Source organism: Canis lupus, chromosome 25 (assembly GCF_011100685.1).
Source record: "Canis lupus familiaris isolate Mischka breed German Shepherd chromosome 25, alternate assembly UU_Cfam_GSD_1.0, whole genome shotgun sequence".
NCBI lineage: Eukaryota > Metazoa > Chordata > Mammalia > Carnivora > Canidae > Canis > Canis lupus.
The window spans coordinates 49,343,629-49,352,591 of NC_049246.1; the positions used below are offsets into that span (position 1 = coordinate 49,343,629).

The 8,963-nt window shown below is 49.5% G+C and overlaps 1 long non-coding RNA gene across 1 annotated transcript; it reads left to right on the plus strand.

The window, feature by feature from the left end:
• The first annotated feature begins 4,171 nt into the window (after window positions 1-4,171).
• On the plus strand, window positions 4,172-5,418 carry LOC111092473. Its single transcript, XR_005378293.1, has 2 exons — window positions 4,172-4,364; window positions 4,959-5,418. It is a non-coding gene; the product is annotated as an uncharacterized LOC111092473 (long non-coding RNA).
• Window positions 5,419-8,963: the final 3,545 nt, after the last annotated feature.

Consider the following 8,963-nt stretch of genomic DNA (forward strand, 5'->3'; position numbering starts at 1 on the left):
AGTGTGGAGATGGACATGTTTGGGGGAAAAAAGGGGCCGGAAAAACAGCTGGTGGGGTTCACTCTGGGCCTGAGAAATAGGCAGGGGTGGCGGCAGAGCGAGCACTTAGGAGAGGGGGAAGGTTAGCGTGGAAAACGGTGAGCAACAGAACTGACCAGCGCTGGGTGGCGTTGGGTGCTGTGGTGTCCACGTCCCACGGGGGTGCTCACTGCCTGGGGAGCACGGGCCTTGCCACCTGGTGGATGCTCTGAAAGCCTCTCATGGAAGGCAGAGCTGTCCCTTGCCAAATTACAGATGTCCTCTGGGAGGCAACACAGTGACTCTCCCCCAAGGGGTCATCCCCTGCCCCTCCCAGTCCCCAATTGGGCCTCATGCACGGTAGGTAGAGTGGAGAAGGGACTCTGGGGGGCCTCTCAGTCCAGAGGGACAAAATTTCGTTTGGAAATGAAGTCCTTTGGCTTCCTCAGGAGCTGCCCCACAGAAGAGACAAAAGTAGAGCGACTTCGGTGACATGGGGCGTGGGGTCCTGGAGATTAAGATTCCGGGGATCTTGGTGGGAAAACCATCTAGAGGTTTAGTGGAGCACAGTAGGAGCCACTGGCCTGATGGAACCCCACTCTTGTGCAAACGAGGAAACACAGGCCTGAGCAGGGAAGGGACACCCCACAAACCACATGGGAGAGTAGTGACAGGATTGATACTGACCCCGGGTTTCCCATCCTTTGACCAGCACCTCTTTGGATCATACATTCTAGCAGGGGACGGAGCCCAACAATACTGCACAAGTTTGAAGGTAATAATCCTCATTTGTGGGCTGCGCGTGTACTGTTGATATTTCGTTTTAGGGAGACGAGCATGCCATTTGAATCTCATGATGACATCTGGTTGACGGGTGAGAAATCGGGAGGTCACACAGCGTCAGTGATGTGCCAAGGTGTCACAGCTGGGTCACACGAGAACCCAGCTCTGTGGCCCCACGTGACACGGCTCTGCCTCGCTTCTGAGCCTGTTCCCCTTTTACCTTCGGTCCACCACTGTGTGCCAACCCGCTGTCCCCTCCTCCCCTTCTTCGTGAGGCTCAAGGCCACAGAGGGGAGGCTGCCCCCTAGGGTGGCCCCGGTCCCCTCCTCTGAAGTGACATAGAGGTCAGCCCAGGGGGTAGGGTGTGAGCATCTGAAGGCATGTGGGGGGCCCGGGCTGTCCTCCAACAGAGGCCACATCGCCGGGAACCCGTGGGCGGTGGAGACTCCGCCAGGAGAGCCACTCGTTTATTTCTCCTGTCCCTTCTTTGGCACATTTTACTACCAAGGGTCTAGTTGGAAATTTTACATTGGGTTTGCTCACAAGGGCAGGGTGTTTCTGGAACATTGCATGCACGTGGAGAGAGGAAGCCCTCCCTGGAGGGCGCCCAGGAGGACTTTTGCATTTATTGAAATCTCAGCCGCGGGGAGACCATTTCACTTCACAGGAGCAACCACCGTCGAGCAGGGAAGTCTCTGGAACGGGAAGGTCCCTGGAAGAGCCTTGCCTCATTCCTTGTCGCTTGGGAGAAAGGAACACTTGCGTAGAGCCAGGGCTGTTTTGACCTGCGTTTGGGTGGGTCACGGATTTTGAATTATGATCCGTGAACCTGGAATAGTTTCTGGGGACCAGAGCGTTCGTGTCTGCCCGTCGTCGGGCACGCGGGATCTCTGTCGGGTGGAGCCTCCCCCTGGCCTCCGCCCTGGGAGCCTGTCACCGGACAGTGTCGCACAAGTGTCAGCCCTCGGTCAGGCTTCTGGCTCCAGGGTTAGTCTGAAACCCTCACTCAAACTCAGTCCAATCCGGGCCGACTCTTCCCCGACGACGATTTATCTTAGGCTCGTCAGTTCCCCGACGAAAGGGGAGCAGTGACCTCGGGATCTTTACTTACCGTGATTCATGTGTCTGTGGTCCCAGAACCTGAGTCCGGTTTCACTTCTGGCCTTCCCCTTGGCAAGCGCTTCCTCCCACGCTCGCCCCATGTGGTCATCGGCGCCGTCAGCCATCCTGCCAGTCCCCACGTCCCGCCACGGGAGGCCTGGTCCCGCGGAGCTCCGGGTGCAAAAGCAAGAAGTGTGTGACCTCCGTTGGAAGCACGCTTCGGTGCCGGAGCCAGGCTTCCAGCAGCTCGGTTCCCCGGGAGGGCTGAGGCCCGCGGGACCCTGTGCTCAGGGAGGGGGCCGTGGGATGGACAAACAGATGGCCACCTGGAAGGGCCGTGCAGCCAGACAGACGCAGGCACAGGGGACCGAGGAGGCCCAGGGCCAGGACAGAGCGAGCAGTTCCAGCTCAGGCTCAGTTCAGCCCCAGGCCGGCGGCCTCCCTGCTGTGTCCCTGCCTCTGGGTCCCTCCCTCCAGATCAGGAGGGCACGACTCGGGTATGGTGCTGAGTTAGGGCCCGGATATGCTCCATCTCCCTTTACTGAGCACCGGGCTGTGCCAGGCCCCGGAGACGCGGAGCAAGGGGGTATGGCCCTCCCACCCAGAGCTCTGGGCCAACCTGGTGGTTGTCGGTGGGGCTGTCCCGCCTCCAAGAGACACCACACACCCCCAGGACATTTTGGCTGTCCCGACTTGAAGCTGAGGGTGCTGGAGGCATCCAGGGTGAGGGGCCAGGGCTGTTGCCAAACATCCTACAATGTGCAACATTGGGCCCCAACAACCAACAGTCAGCCGACCCCCAATGTCAATGCTGCTGAGATTGGGAAACTTTGAAGTAATCGTAGAGGCACAGCTAAATGGACTGTGGAAATTCAGTGGGACCAGGATTTTAGGAACCGGTGAGCCGGGCTGCAGAGGGCTCTCCCCTTGTTCACTGTGAGGCCTAGGTATTGGGTGAACCTAGTGTGATGCCCATAAGACCCCCAGGCCCCACGCATTTGTCAGGGGCTCCTGGAAGGGTCCGAGCCCAGCCCAGCTCATCCAAGGACTCCGACCCTCCCCACTCCCAGCATCACCATCCAGGGGCAGGCCACTTAGAGTGCGGTGGCTCACAGGGGCCAGACGCCATGCCCCGCACTGTGTCTGCACTGAGCCATGTAAACCTACATGAGCCCTACCAGGAGCCTCCTAATTCTCACCTCCATTTGAGAGCTAGTTCGTGGCCTGCCCATGACCTTCTGCCCCTGAAGCCTGTGGCTTAGCCAGGAGACCATGAGTGTCTCTGTAAGGGGAACATGGTACCTCACCGTCCAGGAGGTCTGCAGAACCATGGATCAGGGAAGGTTCCCAAAGCCAGTGGAAACTTCTGGACGCTCTGAGTCCTGGGAAGAACTTCTTCCTTTCACAGTAAAGATCTCAGACAGAAAGAAGACCTCATGGAGGGTCTTGAGGGCTGGGGGCTGAGCACAGCCTGGTCCTCCCTGCGGACCCGTGTGTGGTCGAGTCCCTGGGAGCCGCTCGATGCTGCTCCTCCCACTCCCCAGTAAACTCGGCTCAAACCCAGTGGAGTTCCAGATGTCCCTACAAGAAACACAGATTTTTTTTTAAAAGATTTTATTTATTTGAGAGAGAGAGAGCACAAGCAGGAGGAGGGGCAGAGGGAGAGGGAGAAGCAGACCCCTCGCTGAGCAGGGAGCCTGATGCGGGGCTGGATCCCAGGACCCTGAGACCATGACCTGAGCCAAAGGCAGATGTTTAACCAACAGAGCCACCCAGGTGCCCCCACGGAATTGTTTTTAAATATTAGCCATGAGGTAATCGGGATCAGACTCCTTATTTGAAGAATATAAATTCAAGCTCATTGTGTTTCTCTGAGTAGAAAGCAGCATGGAGTCAGCGGAGGCAGCAGCCAGGAAACATTTTACAGGGACTCCAATGAGGCAAGACACGGGAGTCCTGGAAACAGAGAAACTCCACTGGAAACACAGCAGAAGTGTGCCTACAACCCAGAACCATAGGGATTAGGAAAATGCACTCCATCTCCAGCTGGCAAGTTACAGACACACACACACACACACACACACACACGCACACACAAGGCTGGCAGTGCTGTGTATCTCCAGGCTGGTGAGCAGTTATAGGGGGTTGTTCACTGGCAAAAATGCACTGATATGAATGAATGAACTTGAGATTTATGCATTTTACTGAATATAAATTATGCCTCTGTATTTCCATGCATGTTGACAAAAATATTTGTGTACTTTGCAGTAAGGGATTTTGTGCTTGAAAGTTTTACAAGTCTACCAACAAACAGCTGATAAGCGAATCTTCAATAAAACAGAAAGGGGATGACGGACTTGCAGGAGGCGACGCAGGTACAACACAGGCCGGAAGCTCGGGGGGCCAACCGTGACCTTGAGAAGTCCTGCAGGGGGACTGCACAACCAGTGACCAGCTTTTAGGTGTGTATGCAAGGCGGGAGCGCGGTGGGGGTCTGTGAGGTCTATTGACAATGGCGACACAGCCCTAAGTGTGAGAAGGTGGAGGAAAGATGATCGTCAGGATTTCGTTGGGTGGATAGAGGCGGTGAAACCCCAGATGGAGCTCACCGCACCTTTAGGGAAAAAGAGAGAAGGAACTGGACTTTTCCTTACAGCTGGAGCCTTAGAGCAGTGCCTGGTTGTGGAAACTTGAATAAGATCAGCCAAGACGTCCGTTCCAAGCCCTGGAATGACCCACTGCCTTCTCAGAAAGTCCATAGCCTTCCAATAAAGTTTGTCTTTTTCCCCTCTTGTTCTTAAACTTAAAAAAAATTAATCGACATCATTTTTAGAACAGTTTAGATTTACAGAAAAATAGAACTCCTAGCACATGGAGTTCCATACGCCTCGGGGCAGTTTTCCTGTTTAATATCTGACATTATAATGCTACACTTACTACTATTAGTGAACCAATATTGATGCATCCTTATTAACTAAAGTCCATGTAGTTGATTCAGATTTTCTTAGTTTTTTTTTTTTTTTTTTTTTTTACCAAATCCCATTTTCCCATTCCAGGACCTCACCCAGGGTACTGCGTTGCCTGTAGTCATCGTGTCCTGAAGCTCAATGGTCTTGGCTCTGACAATTTCTGACTTCCCTTGCCTTCGATGACGCTGACAGTGTTGAGGGGTGGTGGTCAGGTGGACTGCAGGCTGCTCCACAGAGAAATTTGTCTGATGTTGTCCTCGTGAATAGCCTGGGATTATGGGGCTTGGGGAACAAGACCACAGAGACAAGCGCCATTTTCACCAAGAGTGATGCTACCGACATGGTTTATGGTCAGTGATGATGACCTTGACCACTTGGCTGAAGCAGTGTTTGTCAGTTTCTCCTCGGGAAGTTTCTCTCTTTCCCCCCTTCCACACTGTCTCTCCGGGGGGAACCTCCACGCATGGTGCACACTTCAGGAACAGGGAGTTATGCTCCCCCTCCTTCAGATGGGGTATCTACAAATGTTATTGGGATTTTGCACTGGTGATTTGTCTCTTCTTACACATTTGTTTTTTTTATTGAGGTATAATTGTCATACAACATTATGTTAAGTCTCGCTGTACAACACAACCATTTGGTATTTGTATGTACTGCTAAAGGAGCACACTAAGTCTTGTAAATACCTGTCGTACGTAATTACAGAATTTTTTTCTTGTGATGAGGACTTTCAAGATTTACTCTCTTTTTTAAAAAAATATTTTATTTATTTATTCATGAGAGACACAGAGACAGAGGCAGAGACACAGGCAGAGGGAGAAGCAGGCTCCATGCAGGGAGCCCGACGCGGGACTCAATCCAGGGACTCCAGGATCACGCCCTGGGCCAAAGGCAGGTGCTAAACCACTGAGCCACCCAGGGATCCTCTCAAGATTTACTCTTTAAGCAACTTTCAAATAAGTATCATTATTTTTTTTTTTAAAGTAAGCTCCATGCCCAGCATGGAGCCCCGTGTAGGGCTTGAACTCATGACTCATGAGATTAAGACCTGAGCTGAGATCAAGAGTCAGATGCTTAATCTACTGAGCCACACAGTCCCCCTCTAAATATATACTAAGTATTATTAACTACAGTCGTCATGATGTACATTTGTCTCTCCTTCCTTGTTTATTAATTTCATCAGTCATTTATATCATTATGGACTCTGGAACATTTATTTTATACTTTGAGTTATAATCCAATTCTACTTTATTTTGTTGCTTACATTGTTCCTGCTTTGGCTACTGGGAGCTCTTTTAGGATCTGGTGTCCTTTTGACCTGCCCTCATCAATGTCTTCCTTCCTTTCTCTCCTTCTTTCCTTCCCTCCTTCCACCTCCCCTTCCTCTCCTCCCCTCTCCTTGTTCTATAAACATTTCTCTGTGCAGCCATCTGTAGGTATGTAAGGTTAAACATGAGCTCTTACCGAATCTCTAACTGGAGTCCAGTACCTCATGGCTCATTCTAGCCTCCTTCCCTTGTTGATCTGAAATTTCCACTCTAACAGTGAGAACCTGGCTTCCCACTGCCCACCATCTCTTTACTCAGCCATTCAATCCCAGCATACATGGACGGCAGCAGCAGAATTGTTAGCCATATCCCCATGGGGCTGAGTTTTACTGAGTGGGGCACGGTACTTACCTGCAGTGCCTCTTGCCTTTAATCTTACAGACTCCATTCATGTGCAAAGTTATGTAGGTCAGCACTTTTTCACCCATCCCTTCAGTGAGGTGGTTTCATCTATCTGTAGTAAGTTCTATTCTCTTAGCTGTGAAAACTAATAAAGGGAAACTTCATTTGGAATGGCATTGGGAGGCTGCGAAGGGGAGCTCTCAGCCTTGCCACTCAGTGCCAAGAGCAGACCCAAGCAAAGAGACCCATCTTGTAAGTGGATACTACTTAACTACCCTTCTCCCCTCTCCCACAAGGAGAGACAGGTAAAGTCCAGCCAACGAGGGACAGTGACAGCCCAGAAAATGAAGGGCAGTGACAGCCCAGTCAATGGGAGACAGTGACAGCCCAGCCAATGAGAGACCAGTCACAGCTTGGCCAATGAGAGACAGTGATAGGCCAGTCAATGGGACACAGTGACAGCCCATCCAATGAGGGACGATAACAGCCCAGCCAATGAGAGACAGTGACAGCCCAGTCAATGGGAGACAGTGACAGCCCAGCCAATGAGGGACAATGACAGCCTAGCCAATGGGACACAGTGACAGCCCAGACAATGAGAGACAAGTCACAGCTCAGCCAATGAGAGACAGTGACAGCCCAGCCAATGAAAGACAGTGAAAGCCCAGCAAATGAGAGACAGTGACAGCCCAGTCAATGGGAGACAGTGACAGTCCAACCCCTGGGACACAGTGACAGCCCAGCCAATGAGAGACCAGTCACAGCTTGGCCAATGAGAGACAGTGATAGGCCAGTCAATGGGACACAGTGACAGCCCATCCAATGAGGGACGATAACAGCCCAGCCAATGAGAGACAGTGACAGCCCAGTCAATGGGACACAGTGACAACCAGCCAATGAGAAGCCACTGTACTTAGCACTCCCAGATTACTTCCAGGGACCTTTACTTTATAATACCCTTGTCAACCCCTGCCTTTTCTCTGTAAAAGAGCCTTCTCTCCTTTGTTCTTGGGACTTGCCTATGGTTTTGCCACAACTTGCTTGTCCTGTATTATAAATCTCCACTATTCCCAAATAAGCCCATGTTTGCTGGTAAAATAACTGACAGTTCTATTTTTAAGGTTAACATACCAAGTCTGTATTTTGGGGGAGAGGATTTACCCAAGTTCCTAAATGAAAAGAAATTGCATACATCAACATTCATTCTGCGCTGTAAAGTTTTATAGATGTTTACAAATGCCTATGTCATGTATCTGTATTACAGCATCAGGCAAAACAGTTTCCCTGCCCCGAAAATCCCTTGAATTCCACCTACCCATCCATTCTTGCCTCCTTCCAAACTCTTGTCAACCACTAATCTTCTTATTGTCATATAGTTTTGTCTTTTTCAGAATGTCATAGAGTTGAAATTACACAGTATGTAGCCTTTCCAGACTGGCTTTTTTAAAACTTAGCAATATCCACATAAAGTTCTTCCCTGTGTCTTCACGGTTTGATTGCTCATTTTTTTTTGTATTGCTGAATAATATCCCATTATGTGGATGTACCAGTTTGTTTATCCACTCACCTATTGAAGAACATCTTGGTTGCTTCCAGTTTTTGGCAATGAGAAATAAAGTTGCGGTAAAAATCCATCTAGAGGTTTTGTGTGGACATAAGTTTTCAGTTCAGTTTGGTAAATACCAAGGAGCGAGATTGCTAGATCATATGGTAAGACTATGTTTAGCTTTGTAAGAAACTGCCAAACTGCCTTCCAAAGTGGCCGTACCATTTTTGCACTCCTGCCAATAACAAATGTGAACTCCAGTTGCTCTGTACCTTCGTCGGCATTTGGAATTGTTAGATCCCTGGACCTTAGCCGTTCTTACGGTGTGTTGTGGTATCATGTTGTTGTTTTAATTTATAATGTTCTAAGGACAAATGATGTGAGCATCTTTTTATATATTAATTTACATCTGTGCATCTTATTTCACGAGGTGTCTGTTCAGATCTTTTGTCCATCCATAAAGTGAATTTTCTTATTTTTGAGTTTTAGGAGTTCTTTCTTTTAAGAGTTCTTGGATACAAGTCGTTTATCAGATATGTGTTTTGCAAATATTTTTCTCTCAATCTGCCATTTTTCTTTTCATTCTCTGAACAGTGTCTTTGGCAAAGAGTTTTAAAATTTAATAAAGCCCAATGTAAATCTATCTATCATGGATTGTCCTTTTGGTGTTATGTCTAGACATCTCATCCCCAAACCCACAATCACCTAGAGTTTTGTCCTATGTAAAAATCAAAAAATTATATAATTTTGCTTTTTATGTAGAGCTTCATGATTCATCTTGAGCTAATTTTTGTGAAATGTGGTAGGTCTCTCTCTCTCTTTCTATCTCTCTCTGTCTCCTCTATATCTAATATATTTGCAAATAGGCATCCAAAT